This window comes from Oryza sativa, chromosome 8 (assembly GCF_034140825.1).
Source record: "Oryza sativa Japonica Group chromosome 8, ASM3414082v1".
Classification (NCBI taxonomy): domain Eukaryota; kingdom Viridiplantae; phylum Streptophyta; class Magnoliopsida; order Poales; family Poaceae; genus Oryza; species Oryza sativa.
This window is the reverse complement of record NC_089042.1, coordinates 21,607,004-21,631,711: the sequence shown is the minus strand read 5'-3', so window position 1 is coordinate 21,631,711 and position 24,708 is coordinate 21,607,004. Positions and strand designations below refer to the sequence as shown.

Sequence of the window (24,708 nt, the reverse complement as noted above, 5' to 3'; positions counted from 1 at the left end):
ATATAGAACACAAATGAAAATTCTACTCAACCCCTGATGTAAAGTTGGGATATAAATCAGGACCAAGGGACCACATGAAATTAAATCCATGAGCAGAACTTATACATCTTTTTTCTGAAGAACATGCAAAAAAAATGCCTATTGCATTAGAAAATTAGGATGGTTAAAGGTCAATATGAAATAAAGGGATGGTCAGAAAAGCTAAGTTTTACAAATATATATGTTATACTCCCGGTATTAAATCCCCTAGTTTATTTGCCCATGATATATATAAACACCACCACCTGCTTTCCTACTTAATTTACTTTTGAATGGGGAAAGAACCTTTGGAAAAACTCTTTGATTGGGGGAGAGAACCTACAGAAAAGTTGAATTAGTGTGCAGCAAAAAAGATAGATGGTTGATCTTAATTGGCTTCGAAAATAACATCATGTGTAAATTAACTAAGGTTGCTTATGGGTTCCTAATTAAACATTGGTTAGCTAGAAATTAAATCTCCACACAAATTAAAAACCATACAAATCCGCAGAAAATAATCATCACCATGTAACTGAGAAGATCATATCTCATCTCATAAAATAAGAATCTCCCACCCAGCTGATTTGTGCATATATATTGCGGTCCTCTATAGGTCGAGTAAAGGGATTTGTGTGCATATATAGTGTTGTCTATAATAAAGAACATTAAAACCAAGAACAGGTTGTTTTTCGCAGTAAAGAATCTTATTCATCTTAAGTTGTTAACATAACAAGCAGCTGCTTATGTGCGAAGAACATCCAAAGAAATAAGTACTAATTAACAGCAAAACTCATTATTCCTCAAAAATAAATTTGAAAAAGGAAAAAAAAACTCATGCACATGAATGTTGGCATAGTTAGAATCAAGCAACCACTTTCAGACTCGAACAATCAGTACACAACAAATAGGCAAATAGAAAACCTCAAGAAACTTCTATCAACAGAAATCAATCGATGAGAGCAACATATAAGATCAGATCGATCGATCTCCAACTCGAAGCCAACAAGTACGAACCAATATACATACGTTTACAGCGCAGTTTCCAGATCTGGGCCAGCCGCTATACTGACGCTCTCCTCTCTTCTGGGGCAGGTGCGCAGGTTGCCAGATCTGCAGTGTACATCAACCTTCTCCAATAATCACAGCTAGCTAGCCGCTGCCATGGCCGTCCTTTCTCCCCCTTTGCAGCAGCACACATGAGATGATAGCACAAAAACACACAAGCTTGAAGCTTTCTTAAGAGAGGTTGTAAAAAAGAAGCAGCTAGCAGCTAGCAGCTAGCTAGCAGCAAGAACACACAGCGGGTAAGTACCATATGGCGTGCAGATCTTGGGATCCGCTAGTAATTTTCTCACCAGCAGCATCATTAACCCATCGACTCGAGGTTAATTAATCGCGCGTGACAAATTAGCACTCGAATTTATACAGGTTAATTAATCAAATCGTCACGCGCGATGCTCCCTAGCTTATTCCCCCGAGGCTGGCTGGCTGTAGTAGTGTCGTCGTCCTCCCCCAGATCTCTGGGAAACCAAGACAAAAACCTGCAAAAGCAGAGAAGAGCAAAAGGAGTATACTACTACTATGGCAAAGCCCATGTATAGTAGCTCATGCCAAAATAAGAGTCTCCAAAGCCGTCTCCTCCCTCCTCCTCCTTGTCCTCGGTCAGAGAGCTCATGGCACGTATAGGGCTCACCCCCAAACCTGCAGTACAAGATAAGGACGAGGTCCCGCGCTGCCTAGCTTTATCACCACCGCGTTGCAGCAGCAGCAGCATGCTCTTATCTCATCGGAGATCGATGCGAGTCCAGAGAGAGAGAGAGAGAAGAGGAAATTAAAGGAGCAGTTAGATAATGGAGAGAGTGTGGCTGTGGCAGCGTGCATGCTGCAGGGAGAGCTGACAGAAAGAGAAGTGAGCACGCAGCGGCAGCTGTATCATCATCATCATTTCATCTCTCTCTCTCTCTCTCTTCCATGGCCGCCGACGGCCTCTCTTTCTTTCTATCTAGCTATCCTGTCGAAGGGAAGATTGATAGATCGATGCAGTCTGGCCGCTGTGTGCTCACTCTCTTCTGTCAACTGCCACCACCCAAAACCAAGAAAACAGAAAACCATTAGGTAGACAGACATAGCCACATAGGAGCGAGAGAGCCACTAGCTGCCGGCTGACCGGCCGGCGGCGGAGATGTGCCGCCGGAGTGGGAGAAGAAAGGTGGGCGCTAGCTAGCTCAGATCTGTGTGCTTTGATTGATTGGTGGTGTGTGACCATAGCCTGGTGGATGCAGCATTATATATAGAGGGGGGAAGAGACCATGGTTCATAAATCCTTTACCCCATATCTCTCTTTTCCTGCTTTTCTCATGATATGCCATATACGGCTGCTGTTCTAGCTTAGGGTTTGGCCGGCCGCCGCTGCCGTATCCCGGAGAGGATACAATATCATGCTATATCATGTTGTCAGCTTTTTTTACCGTGGGGAATGGGGTTCTTTCTAAAGAAAAAAATATTTTCCGAATGCCTTTCCGTCATTACTGGCGCATCCCGTCGGCAACACCTATCCACGGATTGATTGATGTCACTAGGTCCACATTTCAATGTGTGGACGATGATTGATCTGTCCTAAAGATATGTTATGTTTGCATTTATGAGAGGGACGGCTAGATATAGTTTTTTATTGTGTGGTTCAATCATTGGTCGACACGTATTTATTCCTTGTTTGATTGGGTTGTTGTGGTTATTCAATATTTTATTGTTTAATGTTTTATCTATCACATCTTTTATGTATGCATATACTACTAATGAAAAAGTAAAATTCCTTGCATATATAGCTTTATATGAACATGCAGATATATAGAGAGCTTTCATTTAACATAGTTCTGTACTATTATGACAAATTCGAAACTTAGTTTTCATGCATGTGTAACTCTGCTTGATTTACATAATTTGGAAGATAATTAAATCACACATATTGTTGAGTACCAAGAAGACATATTCTTTGCAAATATAGCTTTTACATGAATAATATATAGAGATCCTTTTTGTTTTATTTTAATCTTTTATTGCGGAAGCATTACGACCGGATGCACTTTGTATTACACAAAAACTACTTTGGGATTCATAAGTAGCCCTCAAACCATAGCAACAGAATCTCATGTGTACTACTGCATAGCGCGTTCATTGCTACTGTGGTATCGACACTAAAATATACTGTGGACACGATAACATGTACGAGACCTCGCAAAAAACCAACTCAAAATTCTACGTACATGTATATATACATAGAGAAAACAAAACAAATTCATACCCTGAATAGTGCACACAAACAACACGCATCAGTATTTCTTTGTTTAAATGTTTTTATATCTCCATTTATATATATATTGAATGTCAAGGTGAATATTTGTGTGGCGATACACATTATCATGTGCGCACTTAAAAAAAAACATTTTTTGCGTCGGTAGCATGGCGCTACATGGCAGGGTCATTCCTCCATAGAGAAAATTTTTATTTTTTAATAATAGACCATTTCAAAAAAAAATTCTAAATCTGAAACTTTGTCACGCCACGCGCACCACGCGCAGTTGGCGTGACCATGTTGTTCGGCCACGCCACCATGGTTGGCCACACCAGCTACTCGGCTGGCGTTGCCGAAAGGTTTAGTTTTCATAAATACTTTTTGGAATGGTCTATTAATAAAATTTAGAAAAATAAAAAGTCTAAACAATAAAAAAGTTTCCTCCATAGAACTACCCCGATGCATAGGACATCAGGTAGCATTTGTACTTTTTAGTTATTTTAGACTATGAATTACAATACTATTGTCAATTAGAGTCTAACTAGGTTCTCCACGGGCTGTTGGTTATCCACGGTCTGGTTAAATCTACTGTTGGTCTAGCCACATGGTCCTGATTAGAGGAGTCTGAGATTATGAGAAGTTGTTGGTGAGAATCTCAAAACATTGGGTTTTATAGTTTCAAACTTTTAGTTTTTTTTCAAAACTATAAAATAGAAGTACTGAAAATATTCCTAGTAATTAGTCCATAGAACTAAACAGGGCCTTAAGAACTTTTTAATAGCTACAACTTCTCTCTTAGAATCAACTCTTCTAAGAGAGAAGTTGTGGCTATCAAAAAGTTCCTGAGGCCCTATTTGGTTCCATATATGGGCTAATTATTAGCCCTAAATTAGCCCCAAGAATCTAAATAGGTGGGCTAATCTGGGGCTAAAGTAAATTAGCACCCCTCAAAATATTAGCTCCTCCAAGAAATGCTAATTGGGCTAATTTTCTATAGGACCATAAAAAAACAGCCCTATCTCCCCCCTCTCTCTCTACTCTCTCTCCAACTTTTAGCGCTGATTTAGCCTATGGATCCGAACATAATGTTTAGCCTACCAATTCAAAACTAAACATTAGCTCTCAAAATTAAACCTGGGCTAATCTTTAAAGCAGGACCTAAGTGCAGCGTACATCTAGATGAACCCTAAAAGAATCCAAGCGGATTAGGAATCTTTAGTTATGCATGCATAGTTGCATATGGACTCACTCACGCAGAGTAAAAGGCACCACCACTGAAAATTACTTGTCTCATTGTCTGTAGCAATTATCCTATTACCGATTCACTGTCAGTGACAGAATGCTTTATTCTCAACTAGTGAAGAACATTAATTAAATCGCTATTTGCAACAGTTTCAATACCTCAAAAACAGCGTCCTGTCTATTTTCAACAGATCCGCGCATAACTACGGCACTATGCGCATCCAGCCCAACTATTACTGGCCCAGCCACTACGTCCCCATGTCAGAAGGTCGACACATTCCGGCCCAATAAGTATGGGCCGTACGTACGTGTCAAATTGTCAAAAATGTTTGGGTTCGGCCAGGTTCTAGTCCATATTCTAGGTTTTATAACTGCATATTCTTAGATTCTAGTCTATTTGGAGAGAGGGGCTAGTGCTTCTGAAACTAAAAGTAGAGCTAAAAGAATAAGGTGGACCATTTACAGCGAAAAATTCACTGGATACAGGCTGCCTTTTTTTGGGGTCGCAACATTCCTCTTGGCATGCAAAATGGAACGAAAAATTAGCGTATTATTAATTAAGTATTAAATAAAAAATAAAAAATAGATTAATATATTTTTTAAAGCAGTTTTAAAAAACACGACGTTTATCAGTTTGGAAAGCGTAAATGTAAAAAACGAGGGAATAAAAGTTACTAGAAAGGAAAGAAAAGAATACATCCTTAGCTAAAGTTTCCTTCCTTCATTCCAAAAATAACTTAATCTAGGATGTGATGTGATCCATCCTAGACCAACGATAAATTCAAATTCGTTGGTTTAGAATGTGTCATTTTGTATCTTAGATTAAGTTATTTTGGAATAGATGGAGCATATGAAGGAGCAAAAACACATGAACGTACACGGCGCCATTTATTCCATTATTTCGCTGCATATGTAACAGATGTGATAAGACGAGGAGAAATATGCATGCATCAGCCATGGGAGATCAGCTAGTGCCATAGCCCATAGGCTAGCTATTGGAGCATTTAAGCTAACCGATGACGGGAATTTTGAAGACGATGCCGTTGTCGTCCATGAAGACACGGACGCGCTTGTCGTTGAAATCCGGCGTGAGGGGCGCGCCCGGCGGGAGCACCTCGACGGCGACGTCCGGCCTGTCCTTGCCGATCTGCGTCGCCGCCAGCGTCGCCAGTACGCCCACCAGCTCCGGCCACGACGACTTCTGGCTCATCTCCGGCGATCTCTCTAGCTCTCCCCTGGCTAGCTTAGCTAGCTAGCTCAACCAGAGAAAGACGATGGTTGTCAGTGATCGATGCTGCGGCTAAATCTATGAGTGAATTTATAGGAAGGTATGTACATCGAATAGCCATATCAGACAGAGAGATGCGAAAGCGACCGACGAAGAGAGAGAGAGCGCGCGCCAAACTGCATGTCTGAGACCCTGTTTAGATAGGTCACATCGAATGTTTGGACATTAATTAATTATAAATATTAAACGTAAACTATTAATAAAACCCATCCGTAATTTTGGACTAATTCGCGAGACGAATCTATTGAGTCTAATTAATTCATGATTAGCCTATGTGATGCTACAGTAAACATTCTCTAATTATGGATTAATTAGGCTTAAAAAATTATCTCGCAAATTAGCTTTAATTTATGTAATTAGTTTTGTAAGTAGTATATATCTAATACTCTAAATTAGTGTCTAAATATAGAGATTAAAGTTAAGTCCCTATATCTAAACGCCAACTGCGTTGCCAGAATCCTAGATAGAAATCTTGTTTTGGTCAGTATAACTATCTTGTTTGCTGATGCATGCACAGCTAGAGCTCGCAGTCGTCGTCTCGTCGAGCTGTTTTAATTGGTTCATCCGTTAATTATTCATCGCGCGCGACGAAGTGATCACTAATTCCTAGGGCTTCTGTTGGTAACCACGTCCGCCGAACAACTAGGTGATACGCACGATGTTCCAGGGGTGATAAAACGAATTAACCGCGAAAATTATAAACCTAAACAGCCAATTTAAATTGTTCATTCCAATGACCGGAAATTGGATAGCAAAACTCTAGCTAGCAGCAATCTCGGTCGTCCGTCCAGGGCCGTACAGTACTTGGGCCCTCCGTATTTGGCCCAAAATCTGCGCCCAACGTAAAGATAATTTGGGCCCCAAATCTTATTTGGGCCGTCCACGCTTTCTGCTCCCGCTCGATCAAAACAAGGCTGGTTTCTCTCTCATCGGTGATGGTGTCGGCGCGGGAGAAGAGGGAGTTGAGAGGATCGGCTACTCTCCCCGAAACATGGTGAGATTATTACATCACAACACATCTCTCGTTTTATGTCTGCTACGATGAGTAGTGAATTCATTATCCAATCGAAAGAGATTCACTTATATTGCTAACGTTTTGGGAGATTTGGAAAGAAAGAAACCAACGAGTCTTCCATCATATAGAGCTCTCAACAATCTTCACTTGTCACTAAAATAAAGGAGGAATGAAAACTTAGGCGTGAGCAGGAGCAAAAGACTCGTGGAAATATTACCCTAGTTTCTCTAAAAACACTTGTACTATCTTTTTTCTTTTCAGATAAATACTTGTACTCCTACGCTATACAATAAAATTGGCATTGTATTGTGCCGGTTTGTTAAAAAAAATTGAAAGAGATTCATGATCCACGGAAAAACAGATAGAATTCCCCAATTATTGCGCTCATATAATGCTGATGTAGATATGGATTATCTGTCTACTATCAATCTGAATGTCCTGTACCCCTGACCTCTTTACACCTGCCATGGCCCAAAACTGGCTAGCAACAGTAGGCTAGGCTACCATTCATCCATCATCCACATTATCATGTGGCTGCATCTTAATTCCTACTATCTGCCAATGGATGGATGCGTCAGTGTCGTCCTCCACGACTTCGATTATTCCGAATACAAAATTCCATATCCTAAACCGAAATTATCGTGCCATATTAGCCGCATAATCAAGCAGAGTTATGCAGTTCTGGAACACTCAGCGAAGTCATTACTTGTCAGAGCGTGACCAATGTCACATCCCCATGGTAGGTGAAAGCACCGTGGAGATGATGACACATGCATGGACCCAAAGGACAATAATTGAACAGTTTCTCATCAATGGGAATGGGTATTTGATTAGAAAAAGTTAACCAAGATTCAATGTGTGAGCCTATTAGAAGGGGACACCAATGATAGTCCTTTTCTAAACAATATCATCTTTCCTCTCAAAAGAAAATATTTTCTGAATAGAACATGAAATGCACCTATGATTATACATTCAGGCTCTGTGTTCAGTGCATGAATCAGGGTTGTCTTTTAGGGGACAGTGAGCCTATGTATTATATGCTTTTAAAAATGACATTATTGTGGATGGTGCATCTCATTTTGTCTGGGAAAAGGTTCTCCATTTGTTCTGTTTTGCATGGAGATACACTGTCACCGGTAAGAGATAATAAGGCAGCGTTCGTTCTAGGAGATTGGAGATAGATTGCACATCGTTTTCCGCATGCACGCTTCCCAAACTATTAAACGGTGTGTTTTTTGCAAAAAAAATTCTATAAGAAAGTTGTTTTAAAAAATCATATCAGTCTATTTTTGAAATTTGAAATAATTAATACTCGATTAATCATGCACTAATAGCTCACCTCGTTTTGCGTATCTTCCCAATCTTATCTATCTCCCCTTTCTCTAACACAGCCTAAGATTTCTTGTCGCAATGAGCTAGCTGGACACATGGGCAGAGTTAAGCCTACTAGACCTTTCTCTTATATGCACTGTATGTCATTTCATTCTGACCTGAGTCTATCCGTCCCTATCATGCACTAGAGATCAATTCAAATAATACAGGTTAAATATTTTCATTCACAGAATGAGAGAAACATCATGTTTATTTGTTCAAGCCTATGCAACCAAAGAAAAATCATGCATTTTCAGGCACTCACTGCAACTGGCCATCTTGCAACATAGTCCGCCCAGAAAAAGGATTTTTTTACTGTACCCTCGGGTAAACATGGATCATCCATTCGTTGCATCCAACGGATCATATCCGCCACTACTACACTGAGTATTATGGATAGTATTATTTCCCCAAGGGTAGATTTGGAAAATTTTGCATGGTAAAGAAGTAATTTCGCATGTGTTAATTACCGGTTAAGTTTTTTTTTCTAATCTACTCTATTTTTTACGCCATCTCTTGGTTTTGCTTAGATTATTTCTGGCATTGCAGTTTTGTCGCTTGTTCGGTTTGTGGAACCCTAAATTCGAGTGCTTAATAATTCATATGCAATCGAGTTGCAATAATCTACCTTGTTCTTACTCGTGTTCTTCGATTCGCATGTAGGGATTAGTCTTCTCGATGAGGTCAACTGGGCAGGGCACGGTTGATAACCAAAGGAGATGTGGTGCTTTGATTGTAGGGTTCGAATTATATTGATCGGAAGCTGGATCATGTGTGTCAAGTTTCCGCCATTTAATTGAGAGTTATCAATATATATATCAGAAGATCGGGACCTAGTTCCTTATCATTGTCCTCCTGTAGAGAATCCCCATTTCGTTTAGAGAAATTTCCTTCTATACCCCTGAATGTTTAACCAATCCCTTCTATCCCTATGAGTTTTGTCCATTTTCTTGTATGCCCCTGAATTTTGGTTTTGATCCCTTTCATACCCATTCAATTAGTTGACCGTTATTTGAATGTTTAATTCCTATGAAAATGACCATTTTGCCCTTACACATGAAGGAAATCTGGATATTGTAGACTAGCTATATTGTTGGAAGTGTATAATTTTGTTATATAAGACTATTATATTCATGATTTTATTGTACAAGGTATTATTCATGACAAAGTTTATTTTTACATAATGACATAAAAACTAATATTTATTTACTTATTAAAAGATTATATGTAGCATTTTTTTATGGTAGTTCAATATTTTTTTCCTGTCCTATATATTATATAGGAATGCTTTTCAAAACTATGTTTATGATTTAAAGAAAATGCTACACATACTTTTTAATATTTATTAAAATTTCTATGTACAACAAGCTTATGAATATTATAATCACACAATAAATTTCTATGCTTCCAACAATATAGTTTACAAATTTCTACATATTCCTCACGTATTGAAGGGCAAAACTAACTTTTCTATACCTATTAAATGGTCAACTAGCGATCAATTGACGGCAAGGGTATGGAAGAGATCCAAATCAAAATTCAGAGGTATACAAGCGAGTGAAGAAAATTCAGAGACATAGAAGGGATCGGCTAAAATTTTAAGGGCATTAAAGAAATTTTCTCTTTCGTTTAGTACATGCTCTGAATGTATCTCTGAAGTCTGATAATTTTATGGGGTTCAGAAGACTTGCAAGCTTCATTACTTTGGTCGTATGTCTATCGGCGAGATCAAAGATGTAATTAAACCATTTAATTTCCGTTATATAAGAAAGATCGATCATAACAGTAATGCTACTGTGACATCTATATGATACGCTAATGCATGATGCAGAATCAGCACAAATAATCCTGCTACATTCATAGGATCGATCCAGGATGAATTAATACAGAGTTTCAGCGGCAGCTTCTTGTCACTACTCATGCCCGATCAAAAGGTCAATTGATTGCCAATATGAAATGGTACGGTACCCACTGCACAATAATTTGTAGGGTTAAGATCACAGCAATTATGGCATATAGATGATACATCGTCTATATGCGCCTGGAGTCTTGTGATGGGACGACTGATGCATGCGTTGATATAGACACGCGGATATTCACTGATAAGGGGAAACAAATTTTTTTGTATTAGTAACTTTGCTAGCTAGAACATGCTGCGAATTTATATTACACACTATTGCAACAAAAGAACAATGGTTTAGTAGTATATATTATTAGTCTACAAATTACTCATACTGTATATTATCTTCTGATTACAAAAGTCGGCATACAAATGGTGGAAATCAGTCAATCATTCAATCATTCATTCACATTACATACTCCTAGGGACCAAAAAATTAAAGGTGATCCTGACTCATGTTTCATGCATTCAGAGTTTTCAGTTGTCTCCACATGTCCATCTCCAGACTTAATTTCCAACACGTGCCAGATTGTCTGTTGTTGGGGCATATGGATAGCTGAGATCGAGCGAGACACATCGATCCACACATGGCGATCGATATCTGTACTGCTGCAAAGTGTTATTAGCATGCTGACCACATCCACATGGCGATCGGTATCTGTACTGCGGCAAAGTGTTAGCAGGTTAACGTAGCAGCAAAAACCAGTTTATTGACCGATACTTTCTTTGATTTTAATCGTTTTGATTTAAATCAATTCTTTTAAAGTTTGATCTTGTTTATCGATAAATATAGCAGTGTGTGTGTCTGTGTATATATGTATATAAATTAGTTTTATTATGTTTATTTTATGTTAGAAATATTATTATAGTTTAATATAAATTTGGTTAAAATTAAAATATATATTTTGACTAGAAAAAAGTTAAAGCGTCTTATAATACGAAACGGAGAAAGAACAATTAATAAAGCTTATACAGATGCATACATAGAGATCATCGTGCATATATACTTCTCAATTTGTTAAGAACGTTTTATACGCTGAGAGTAATAACAAGAAAATACAGATTTGCCAAACACAGCAGAGAGATCGGTCTCAGGTGTAAGAGCATTCAGCACCAACATTTCAACTTCGATCGTAAGACAATTTTACTGCTGTATACGTACGAATCACTAGCTACATGCTACGATATCGGAACCCTTTGAAATTGGTATGTTTCAAGGCATTTAATAAGTATATATTTCAAATAATGGAAATGATGGTTTATATGATCCCCGATCTATGTCATAGAGCACACAGCCAAGAAATTTGGCTAAATAAGAGGCATTTAGCTAGCTACATTTAGAAATATATTATATATAGTGTTGCTGTTGGTTCCTGTATGTATATTATTTATGAATAAAATCAAATTAACCAAAACTACATTATTTCTGTAAATGGTGTATGCGCATATACAAACTACAGGCGCAGCTGATAAACGCCATAGTATCAAAGAATTATACACATTAAGTGCTAGTTTTATCAGAACAATATATAGATATCAGGACAATAGTGCCAGGGATCTAACCTCCAAAATATGCAGTTTTGCTACAAAATCTGATGCTAAAAGATATAGTTTTACGGTACCGTGTGGCTGAAAAAATAGTCATAATATATTCAGGGTTTAATCTATAGTTTAATTTATGGTACTGTGGCTTTAATACGATGTAGTTATGTCATAGTTTCTGTCAAGATTTTTGTTGTTTTGCAAAATTTGCTCTTTAATATTTGTACAAATATTGTACTCATCATCCAATCATGTGAATTTGATTTGTATGGAGCAATCACTACTGCAGAAAGACTAGGTACAAAAGGAACACTGCTAGTGTACTTCTAAATCAAGGTTCACACAGGGGCACATACACGCGATTACATACAGCGGGACGACAGGTACAATGCCACAGAACATTTAGCACATACTTCTGTCTAAAAAAAAATAAACTTTAGCTACAAATCTGGACACGCATGTGTCCAGATTCGTAGTTAGGATTGGATCTTTTTGGGACGGAGGGGTAGGCCACAAAAGTGGCTCATATATAATGACTAGTCAGCATCCCGTGGCATTGCATGAGCTATTATTTTTTTTATATTATAATTATTTAAATTCTAATTATATATATAATAAATTAGTTAGATTAGAATTAGAAGAGACTAGCTACGTCAATTACAACACTCTGATTATTGAATTTAAATTTCGAAACTAAATTAACAAATTAAGGTCCAAGATAGGTAACTCTATATTCAATATATTGATTCTAAAGAATTACTAATCCTAAAGCATTCATGGTAGTAGAAACTAAAGAGAATCTATGATGTTTTCAATAGACCGCTTTATTCTTAATATTATCAACGTTCACAATATATGATAAATCCAACTATTAAAGGGCCACATCTATTTTTTATTAATGCATGTGAGAGCTCTTTCGAAGTACTCAATTAGCCCAATTAATTAGACTCAATATGTTGCTTAAGTAGTATTTTACAGCACTACCGCACATACTAAAAAAATCTTACAAACTTTTCATTCATTGTTTTTAATTTGTTAGAAGTTATAGATAATTAAACACTCAATTGATTTATGTAAAAGTCTATTCAGCAACTAACATTAATGAGAAACTGAGTTAAATAGAAAATTACTTATTGCGCTGGTAGATGCAAACCTTCACATTAATAGCTATGCTATATTTAATGACTTCAAACTATTTGGTCAAATTCGAGCAAAGAAGTTATAGCACTGAAAAAATACATATGTATAGATGGAAATAAGAAAATATGTGTAGACGATCAACGACCAGATTTCCTGGTTAACATGGGAGCTCGTATAAAGTGTCCAATTTGAGTATATAGAACACAAATGAAAATTCTACTCAACCCCTGATGTAAAGTTGGGATATAAATCAGGACCAAGGGACCACATGAAATTAAATCCATGAGCAGAACTTATACATCTTTTTTCTGAAGAACATGCAAAAAAAATGCCTATTGCATTAGAAAATTAGGATGGTTAAAGGTCAATATGAAATAAAGGGATGGTCAGAAAAGCTAAGTTTTACAAATATATATGTTATACTCCCGGTATTAAATCCCCTAGTTTATTTGCCCATGATATATATAAACACCACCACCTGCTTTCCTACTTAATTTACTTTTGAATGGGGAAAGAACCTTTGGAAAAACTCTTTGATTGGGGGAGAGAACCTACAGAAAAGTTGAATTAGTGTGCAGCAAAAAAGATAGATGGTTGATCTTAATTGGCTTCGAAAATAACATCATGTGTAAATTAACTAAGGTTGCTTATGGGTTCCTAATTAAACATTGGTTAGCTAGAAATTAAATCTCCACACAAATTAAAAACCATACAAATCCGCAGAAAATAATCATCACCATGTAACTGAGAAGATCATATCTCATCTCATAAAATAAGAATCTCCCACCCAGCTGATTTGTGCATATATATTGCGGTCCTCTATAGGTCGAGTAAAGGGATTTGTGTGCATATATAGTGTTGTCTATAATAAAGAACATTAAAACCAAGAACAGGTTGTTTTTCGCAGTAAAGAATCTTATTCATCTTAAGTTGTTAACATAACAAGCAGCTGCTTATGTGCGAAGAACATCCAAAGAAATAAGTACTAATTAACAGCAAAACTCATTATTCCTCAAAAATAAATTTGAAAAAGGAAAAAAAAACTCATGCACATGAATGTTGGCATAGTTAGAATCAAGCAACCACTTTCAGACTCGAACAATCAGTACACAACAAATAGGCAAATAGAAAACCTCAAGAAACTTCTATCAACAGAAATCAATCGATGAGAGCAACATATAAGATCAGATCGATCGATCTCCAACTCGAAGCCAACAAGTACGAACCAATATACATACGTTTACAGCGCAGTTTCCAGATCTGGGCCAGCCGCTATACTGACGCTCTCCTCTCTTCTGGGGCAGGTGCGCAGGTTGCCAGATCTGCAGTGTACATCAACCTTCTCCAATAATCACAGCTAGCTAGCCGCTGCCATGGCCGTCCTTTCTCCCCCTTTGCAGCAGCACACATGAGATGATAGCACAAAAACACACAAGCTTGAAGCTTTCTTAAGAGAGGTTGTAAAAAAGAAGCAGCTAGCAGCTAGCAGCTAGCTAGCAGCAAGAACACACAGCGGGTAAGTACCATATGGCGTGCAGATCTTGGGATCCGCTAGTAATTTTCTCACCAGCAGCATCATTAACCCATCGACTCGAGGTTAATTAATCGCGCGTGACAAATTAGCACTCGAATTTATACAGGTTAATTAATCAAATCGTCACGCGCGATGCTCCCTAGCTTATTCCCCCGAGGCTGGCTGGCTGTAGTAGTGTCGTCGTCCTCCCCCAGATCTCTGGGAAACCAAGACAAAAACCTGCAAAAGCAGAGAAGAGCAAAAGGAGTATACTACTACTATGGCAAAGCCCATGTATAGTAGCTCATGCCAAAATAAGAGTCTCCAAAGCCGTCTCCTCCCTCCTCCTCCTTGTCCTCGGTCAGAGAGCTCATGGCACGTATAGGGCTCACCCCCAAACCTGCAGTACAAGATAAGGACGAGGTCCCGCGCTGCCTAGCTTTATCACCACCGCGTTGCAGCAGCAGCAGCATGCTCTTATCTCATCGGAGATCGATGCGAGTCCAGAGAGAGAGAGAGAGAAGAGGAAATTAAAGGAGCAGTTAGATAATGGAGAGAGTGTGGCTGTGGCAGCGTGCATGCTGCAGGGAGAGCTGACAGAAAGAGAAGTGAGCACGCAGCGGCAGCTGTATCATCATCATCATTTCATCTCTCTCTCTCTCTCTCTTCCATGGCCGCCGACGGCCTCTCTTTCTTTCTATCTAGCTATCCTGTCGAAGGGAAGATTGATAGATCGATGCAGTCTGGCCGCTGTGTGCTCACTCTCTTCTGTCAACTGCCACCACCCAAAACCAAGAAAACAGAAAACCATTAGGTAGACAGACATAGCCACATAGGAGCGAGAGAGCCACTAGCTGCCGGCTGACCGGCCGGCGGCGGAGATGTGCCGCCGGAGTGGGAGAAGAAAGGTGGGCGCTAGCTAGCTCAGATCTGTGTGCTTTGATTGATTGGTGGTGTGTGACCATAGCCTGGTGGATGCAGCATTATATATAGAGGGGGGAAGAGACCATGGTTCATAAATCCTTTACCCCATATCTCTCTTTTCCTGCTTTTCTCATGATATGCCATATACGGCTGCTGTTCTAGCTTAGGGTTTGGCCGGCCGCCGCTGCCGTATCCCGGAGAGGATACAATATCATGCTATATCATGTTGTCAGCTTTTTTTACCGTGGGGAATGGGGTTCTTTCTAAAGAAAAAAATATTTTCCGAATGCCTTTCCGTCATTACTGGCGCATCCCGTCGGCAACACCTATCCACGGATTGATTGATGTCACTAGGTCCACATTTCAATGTGTGGACGATGATTGATCTGTCCTAAAGATATGTTATGTTTGCATTTATGAGAGGGACGGCTAGATATAGTTTTTTATTGTGTGGTTCAATCATTGGTCGACACGTATTTATTCCTTGTTTGATTGGGTTGTTGTGGTTATTCAATATTTTATTGTTTAATGTTTTATCTATCACATCTTTTATGTATGCATATACTACTAATGAAAAAGTAAAATTCCTTGCATATATAGCTTTATATGAACATGCAGATATATAGAGAGCTTTCATTTAACATAGTTCTGTACTATTATGACAAATTCGAAACTTAGTTTTCATGCATGTGTAACTCTGCTTGATTTACATAATTTGGAAGATAATTAAATCACACATATTGTTGAGTACCAAGAAGACATATTCTTTGCAAATATAGCTTTTACATGAATAATATATAGAGATCCTTTTTGTTTTATTTTAATCTTTTATTGCGGAAGCATTACGACCGGATGCACTTTGTATTACACAAAAACTACTTTGGGATTCATAAGTAGCCCTCAAACCATAGCAACAGAATCTCATGTGTACTACTGCATAGCGCGTTCATTGCTACTGTGGTATCGACACTAAAATATACTGTGGACACGATAACATGTACGAGACCTCGCAAAAAACCAACTCAAAATTCTACGTACATGTATATATACATAGAGAAAACAAAACAAATTCATACCCTGAATAGTGCACACAAACAACACGCATCAGTATTTCTTTGTTTAAATGTTTTTATATCTCCATTTATATATATATTGAATGTCAAGGTGAATATTTGTGTGGCGATACACATTATCATGTGCGCACTTAAAAAAAAACATTTTTTGCGTCGGTAGCATGGCGCTACATGGCAGGGTCATTCCTCCATAGAGAAAATTTTTATTTTTTAATAATAGACCATTTCAAAAAAAAATTCTAAATCTGAAACTTTGTCACGCCACGCGCACCACGCGCAGTTGGCGTGACCATGTTGTTCGGCCACGCCACCATGGTTGGCCACACCAGCTACTCGGCTGGCGTTGCCGAAAGGTTTAGTTTTCATAAATACTTTTTGGAATGGTCTATTAATAAAATTTAGAAAAATAAAAAGTCTAAACAATAAAAAAGTTTCCTCCATAGAACTACCCCGATGCATAGGACATCAGGTAGCATTTGTACTTTTTAGTTATTTTAGACTATGAATTACAATACTATTGTCAATTAGAGTCTAACTAGGTTCTCCACGGGCTGTTGGTTATCCACGGTCTGGTTAAATCTACTGTTGGTCTAGCCACATGGTCCTGATTAGAGGAGTCTGAGATTATGAGAAGTTGTTGGTGAGAATCTCAAAACATTGGGTTTTATAGTTTCAAACTTTTAGTTTTTTTTCAAAACTATAAAATAGAAGTACTGAAAATATTCCTAGTAATTAGTCCATAGAACTAAACAGGGCCTTAAGAACTTTTTAATAGCTACAACTTCTCTCTTAGAATCAACTCTTCTAAGAGAGAAGTTGTGGCTATCAAAAAGTTCCTGAGGCCCTATTTGGTTCCATATATGGGCTAATTATTAGCCCTAAATTAGCCCCAAGAATCTAAATAGGTGGGCTAATCTGGGGCTAAAGTAAATTAGCACCCCTCAAAATATTAGCTCCTCCAAGAAATGCTAATTGGGCTAATTTTCTATAGGACCATAAAAAAACAGCCCTATCTCCCCCCTCTCTCTCTACTCTCTCTCCAACTTTTAGCGCTGATTTAGCCTATGGATCCGAACATAATGTTTAGCCTACCAATTCAAAACTAAACATTAGCTCTCAAAATTAAACCTGGGCTAATCTTTAAAGCAGGACCTAAGTGCAGCGTACATCTAGATGAACCCTAAAAGAATCCAAGCGGATTAGGAATCTTTAGTTATGCATGCATAGTTGCATATGGACTCACTCACGCAGAGTAAAAGGCACCACCACTGAAAATTACTTGTCTCATTGTCTGTAGCAATTATCCTATTACCGATTCACTGTCAGTGACAGAATGCTTTATTCTCAACTAGTGAAGAACATTAATTAAATCGCTATTTGCAACAGTTTCAATACCTCAAAAACAGCGTCCTGTCTATTTTCAACAGATCCGCGCATAACTACGGCACTATGCGCATCCAGCCCAACTATTACTGGCCCAGCCACTACGTCCCCATGTCAGAAGGTCGACACATTCCGGCCCAATAAGTATGGGCCGTACGTACGTGTCAAATTGTCAAAAATGTTTGGGTTCGGCCAGGTTCTAGTCCATATTCTAGGTTTTATAACTGCATATTCTTAGATTCTAGTCTATTTGGAGAGAGGGGCTAGTGCTTCTGAAACTAAAAGTAGAGCTAAAAGAATAAGGTGGACCATTTACAGCGAAAAATTCACTGGATACAGGCTGCCTTTTTTTGGGGTCGCAACATTCCTCTTGGCATGCAAAATGGAACGAAAAATTAGCGTATTATTAATTAAGTATTAAATAAAAAATAAAAAATAGATTAATATATTTTTTAAAGCAGTTTTAAAAAACACGACGTTTATCAGTTTGGAAAGCGTAAATGTAAAAAACGAGGGAATAAAAGTTACTAGAAAGGAAAGAAAAGAATACATCCTTAGCTAAAGTTTCCTTCCTTCATTCCAAAAATAACTTAATCTAGGATGTGATGTGATCCATCCTAGACCAACGATAAATTCAAATTCGTTGGTTTAGAATGTGTCATTTTGTATCTTAGATTAAGTTATTTTGGAATAGATGGAGCATATGAAGGAGCAAAAACACATGAACGTACACGGCGCCATTTATTCCATTATTTCGCTGCATATGTAACAGATGTGATAAGACGAGGAGAAATATGCATGCATCAGCCATGGGAGATCAGCTAGTGCCATAGCCCATAGGCTAGCTATTGGAGCATTTAAGCTAACCGATGACGGGAATTTTGAAGACGATGCCGTTGTCGTCCATGAAGACACGGACGCGCTTGTCGTTGAAATCCGGCGTGAGGGGCGCGCCCGGCGGGAGCACCTCGACGGCGACGTCCGGCCTGTCCTTGCCGATCTGCGTCGCCGCCAGCGTCGCCAGTACGCCCACCAGCTCCGGCCACGACGACTTCTGGCTCATCTCCGGCGATCTCTCTAGCTCTCCCCTGGCTAGCTTAGCTAGCTAGCTCAACCAGAGAAAGACGATGGTTGTCAGTGATCGATGCTGCGGCTAAATCTATGAGTGAATTTATAGGAAGGTATGTACATCGAATAGCCATATCAGACAGAGAGATGCGAAAGCGACCGACGAAGAGAGAGAGAGCGCGCGCCAAACTGCATGTCTGAGACCCTGTTTAGATAGGTCACATCGAATGTTTGGACATTAATTAATTATAAATATTAAACGTAAACTATTAATAAAACCCATCCGTAATTTTGGACTAATTCGCGAGACGAATCTATTGAGTCTAATTAATTCATGATTAGCCTATGTGATGCTACAGTAAACATTCTCTAATTATGGATTAATTAGGCTTAAAAAATTATCTCGCAAATTAGCTTTAATTTATGTAATTAGTTTTGTAAGTAGTATATATCTAATACTCTAAATTAGTGTCTAAATATAGAGATTAAAGTTAAGTCCCTATATCTAAACGCCAACTGCGTTGCCAGAATCCTAGATAGAAATCTTGTTTTGGTCAGTATAACTATCTTGTTTGCTGATGCATGCACAGCTAGAGCTCGCAGTCGTCGTCTCGTCGAGCTGTTTTAATTGGTTCATCCGTTAATTATTCATCGCGCGCGACGAAGTGATCACTAATTCCTAGGGCTTCTGTTGGTAACCACGTCCGCCGAACAACTAGGTGATACGCACGATGTTCCAGGGGTGATAAAACGAATTAACCGCGAAAATTATAAACCTAAACAGCCAATTTAAATTGTTCATTCCAATGACCGGAAATTGGATAGCAAAACTCTAGCTAGCAGCAATCTCGGTCGTCCGTCCAGGGCCGTACAGTACTTGGGCCCTCCGTATTTGGCCCAAAATCTGCGCCCAACGTAAAGATAATTTGGGCCCCAAATCTTATTTGGGCCGTCCACGCTTTCTGCTCCCGCTCGATCAAAACAAGGCTGGTTTCTCTCTCATCGGTGATGGTGTCGGCGCGGGAGAAGAGGGAGTTGAGAGGATCGGCTACTCTCCCCGAAACATGGTGAGATTATTACATCACAACACATCTCTCGTTTTATGTCTGCTACGATGAGTAGTGAATTCATTATCCAATCGAAAGAGATTCACTTATATTGCTAACGTTTTGGGAGATTTGGAAAGAAAGAAACCAACGAGTCTTCCATCATATAGAGCTCTCAACAATCTTCACTTGTCACTAAAATAAAGGAGGAATGAAAACTTAGGCGTGAGCAGGAGCAAAAGACTCGTGGAAATATTACCCTAGTTTCTCTAAAAACACTTGTACTATCTTTTTTCTTTTCAGATAAATACTTGTACTCCTACGCTATACAATAAAATTGGCATTGTATTGTGCCGGTTTGTTAAAAAAAATTGAAAGAGATTCATGATCCACGGAAAAACAGATAGAATTCCCCAATTATTGCGCTCATATAATGCTGATGTAGATATGGATTATCTGTCTACTATCAATCTGAATGTCCTGTACCCCTGACCTCTTTACACCTGCCATGGCCCAAAACTGGCTAGCAACAGTAGGCTAGGCTACCATTCATCCATCATCCACATTATCATGTGGCTGCATCTTAATTCCTACTATCTGCCAATGGATGGATGCGTCAGTGTCGTCCTCCACGACTTCGATTATTCCGAATACAAAATTCCATATCCTAAACCGAAATTATCGTGCCATATTAGCCGCATAATCAAGCAGAGTTATGCAGTTCTGGAACACTCAGCGAAGTCATTACTTGTCAGAGCGTGACCAATGTCACATCCCCATGGTAGGTGAAAGCACCGTGGAGATGATGACACATGCATGGACCCAAAGGACAATAATTGAACAGTTTCTCATCAATGGGAATGGGTATTTGATTAGAAAAAGTTAACCAAGATTCAATGTGTGAGCCTATTAGAAGGGGACACCAATGATAGTCCTTTTCTAAACAATATCATCTTTCCTCTCAAAAGAAAATATTTTCTGAATAGAACATGAAATGCACCTATGATTATACATTCAGGCTCTGTGTTCAGTGCATGAATCAGGGTTGTCTTTTAGGGGACAGTGAGCCTATGTATTATATGCTTTTAAAAATGACATTATTGTGGATGGTGCATCTCATTTTGTCTGGGAAAAGGTTCTCCATTTGTTCTGTTTTGCATGGAGATACACTGTCACCGGTAAGAGATAATAAGGCAGCGTTCGTTCTAGGAGATTGGAGATAGATTGCACATCGTTTTCCGCATGCACGCTTCCCAAACTATTAAACGGTGTGTTTTTTGCAAAAAAAATTCTATAAGAAAGTTGTTTTAAAAAATCATATCAGTCTATTTTTGAAATTTGAAATAATTAATACTCGATTAATCATGCACTAATAGCTCACCTCGTTTTGCGTATCTTCCCAATCTTATCTATCTCCCCTTTCTCTAACACAGCCTAAGATTTCTTGTCGCAATGAGCTAGCTGGACACATGGGCAGAGTTAAGCCTACTAGACCTTTCTCTTATATGCACTGTATGTCATTTCATTCTGACCTGAGTCTATCCGTCCCTATCATGCACTAGAGATCAATTCAAATAATACAGGTTAAATATTTTCATTCACAGAATGAGAGAAACATCATGTTTATTTGTTCAAGCCTATGCAACCAAAGAAAAATCATGCATTTTCAGGCACTCACTGCAACTGGCCATCTTGCAACATAGTCCGCCCAGAAAAAGGATTTTTTTACTGTACCCTCGGGTAAACATGGATCATCCATTCGTTGCATCCAACGGATCATATCCGCCACTACTACACTGAGTATTATGGATAGTATTATTTCCCCAAGGGTAGATTTGGAAAATTTTGCATGGTAAAGAAGTAATTTCGCATGTGTTAATTACCGGTTAAGTTTTTTTTTCTAATCTACTCTATTTTTTACGCCATCTCTTGGTTTTCTCAGACTGTAGGTGGGCCTGTCCTAGTGATGAACGTGCAAGTGTTCATGCGGATTTTTGTTTTTGTTCTGTTGATTTTGTTGCTTCTAATCCGGAGAGAAGGACGGTTCGCCGATCCCTAATTGCATGAATGCAAACATGGTTGGAATGCATCGCTGCTCTTTCTTCAAATTAGTACATGCATATACACATGTGCCGTCTAAATTGATGGAGGATTCCTAAAAATAAATTGATCGAGCATTATTCCTGTTCAAGACACCAGTGAGAAGGTTAAGACGCCACACGCCGGTGAGAAGTTATATGAACCGGCGATGAAGCAGCCGGCGGCGCGGCGACCTTGCCAGGATCCGTCGATTAGGATAATTGCAGCGCCAAGATTACGAGCAATACCCTTCTATAATTGAAATTAGAGTTGAAAGTCAAAAATACCCTAATAAGCATTTTTAAAAGCCCTAAAATACCCAAACAAATGAAGGGTCTGATTTAGTTTCTACTACACTACTACACCCAGTAATAAAATGTACTGTAAAAGGCCCCCAGAAAAAACAACCAAGAGGTCTGCCTGATGAAAAGTTCTCTTTAACGAAAAATTTCGTAACTGTCCACAAACAAGTAGGCTAAATCACTCTTTATCTGCGTGTATCTGTGGTATTCAATTATCCTTTTTCTTAAGAAATCACTCGTTGTTTTTACCTGTCTCTTCCTGCAGGTTAAGGTAGTAAACATGATTGTTTCGATAGACTCAAGCTAATAATTAGAACAAGACGAACAAAATACTGCTAAAATTAATCTGGATGGGGTAACAATTAAAATCATGCAGTGATAAGTTTAGCTAGATGCATCCTGGAGCTTATCTTATTTTTTGTGGCAGAAAAATAGATCAGGAAGTGAAGGGTTATCAGTGAGCACAGCACACTAGTGGACAGGATAGCCCAGCAGATGAATCAGGTTTGGAGATACCCTGACAAAGAATGTCTCGTGAACATGCCGTATGCACGCTCAATCCAGCAATAGTGTGTGTATTGCCTATATATCTTTATTCATCTGCTGTTTAATCATTCTCTATAAAATTTTACCTGCAAACTGTCTGATAGCAGGTTCATAGGCTTACGGATTATGGATCAGCGCGAGTATGGTTTTCAAGCTCCTAAATGATACGATTTTTTCAATACCTTTATTCATTAACATTTCTTAAAATTCTTCTATTATTTAATTTATTCTTTTGTGCCCTCAAATAATTGTTTTATACTCAGTTTTATCCATCATCAAGAACAGGCCAGGTTAGCCGTTGAACATGCCCCTCAACGTCCCCTACTCTCAAATCCCCAACTCAGATGAGGAGCTGCAGTCTGCAGAATGAACAGGGCAGTATCTAAGAGGAACTTAATTAGCAAGCCCCAACAGAAAGATGATTCATCTCAAACAGAAGAAAAAAAGATAAACTTTTTATGTCATTTATTAATAAAAAATTTATGTCAAAAACGTAAAAGAGAAAGATGATGTTCGGGGACAGGTCCTAGAGACATCGGCTTGGAAGAACACAGGAAGGGAGCTGGCCTGATTGACTGATTGTCCCACGTGCAAAATGTTGAACGGTTATAATGCACAAAAGCATCCCGAGTTGCCGACTGATGGAACGAGTAACAAGAGGAGCTTGAGCTTTGCTCTGAACAAGTTCAAAACAACCACTTCGTTAAACATTAGCATAATAAAGAGAGATGTAGACAGAAGAACGTTCCCTTTCAACACTTTAAAATTTTTCAAGTATCATTTTTATTTTCTTTCTATCTCTCTCTCACCTCCTCTCCTCTCCTCATTATTTCTCACTTCCTACTTACTAGCCGGCGGCAGCGGCGATCGAGCGGGAACGGCTAACGGGCTGGTGGTAGCCAGCTCGGCTTCCTCGAGAGCTCGGTAGCGGGAGCAACGAGCGGTGGGCGTATCTGCCTCCATCGGCCCTGCGATGATCGGATCCACCGCCACTGACCCGTGATGGCCGGATCCACACCTCCTCCACTATGGAGGCGCTAGGGTTTTGATTTTTTTTGTGTGCGGACGACGTAAACACCTAATGCGAAAATTTGACTTTTACGTGCAATTACACCACTGCAAGGGAAAATAAAGATTTTCGCAGATACTTTAAAGCAGGCTGGTTGTTCAACCGCACATAGCTTTTTTTTACTAATGTCGGAAAAATCCACCGAGCTGATGATTGTCGCAGAAGCTTTTGATGCGTATTTTCTTCTCGCCAGGTGACGCATTAGTGTATTATTTCTCTCTCTATCAAGGAAGCGAAGCGAAACTTCTGTCCTTCGTTTAGAAGTTTGCCATGGGAATAAAATCATAGTTAGGCGCTCTAACTAGGCTGCTGTTTGAGAGCAGCGCACGAGTGTTCGGAGATCGAAATTGGAAGCAAATTAGCTTCTTTGAAGCTTTACAGTTTCGCTTTCACATTTTGTCATCGCCGACAGACATCAAAATCCATAAGTTAAGTAGTGAACGATAAGACGAGCAAATCGAACTGCAATTGAAGAGAGAAAAAACCTCAAAACCAGCTCTAAATTTATGGTTAAAAATTTAAATTTTAACTTACAAGCATAAACATAAACGAAAAGATGAGCCCTAGAGTATACGAACTACCTTTTTTTTTTACCGATCCATTCTACGAACTATTTACTGTAAATTTGATGTCTTTTTACCCTCGTTGCAACCACTAGACTACGTTCTCTTTCACAACACATTTACTGTTTAAATTACCTTCTTATATCTATCATTCAAGAGTTGTAGGGAAATCCTTTTAATCAATGGCCAGGCCGATTTTTTTGGTAAAGAAATCTATGTCAAAGCGAAACAACTTTGGACTGAACACTGAAACTGTGAACCATTCCAATCATACAGTATTGCACGGCGTCTGAATACATATAAACAGCAAAGACCATCAATCATGCAGCAGAGA

The 24,708-nt window shown here is 38.9% G+C and overlaps 2 long non-coding RNA genes across 2 annotated transcripts; both read right to left on the bottom strand.

Moving 5' to 3' along the window:
* Positions 1-853: 853 nt before the first annotated feature.
* Positions 854-2,260, bottom strand: LOC107281857 (uncharacterized). The gene is made up of 2 exons (XR_001548059.3): positions 1,331-2,260; positions 854-1,198 (listed from the first exon to the last, which is right to left on the bottom strand). It is a non-coding gene; the product is annotated as an uncharacterized lncRNA (long non-coding RNA).
* An 11,595-nt stretch (positions 2,261-13,855) lies between these two features.
* Positions 13,856-15,262, bottom strand: LOC107281856 (uncharacterized). The gene is made up of 2 exons (XR_001548058.3): positions 14,333-15,262; positions 13,856-14,200 (listed from the first exon to the last, which is right to left on the bottom strand). It is a non-coding gene; the product is annotated as an uncharacterized lncRNA (long non-coding RNA).
* Between the last annotated feature and the right edge of the window lie 9,446 nt (positions 15,263-24,708).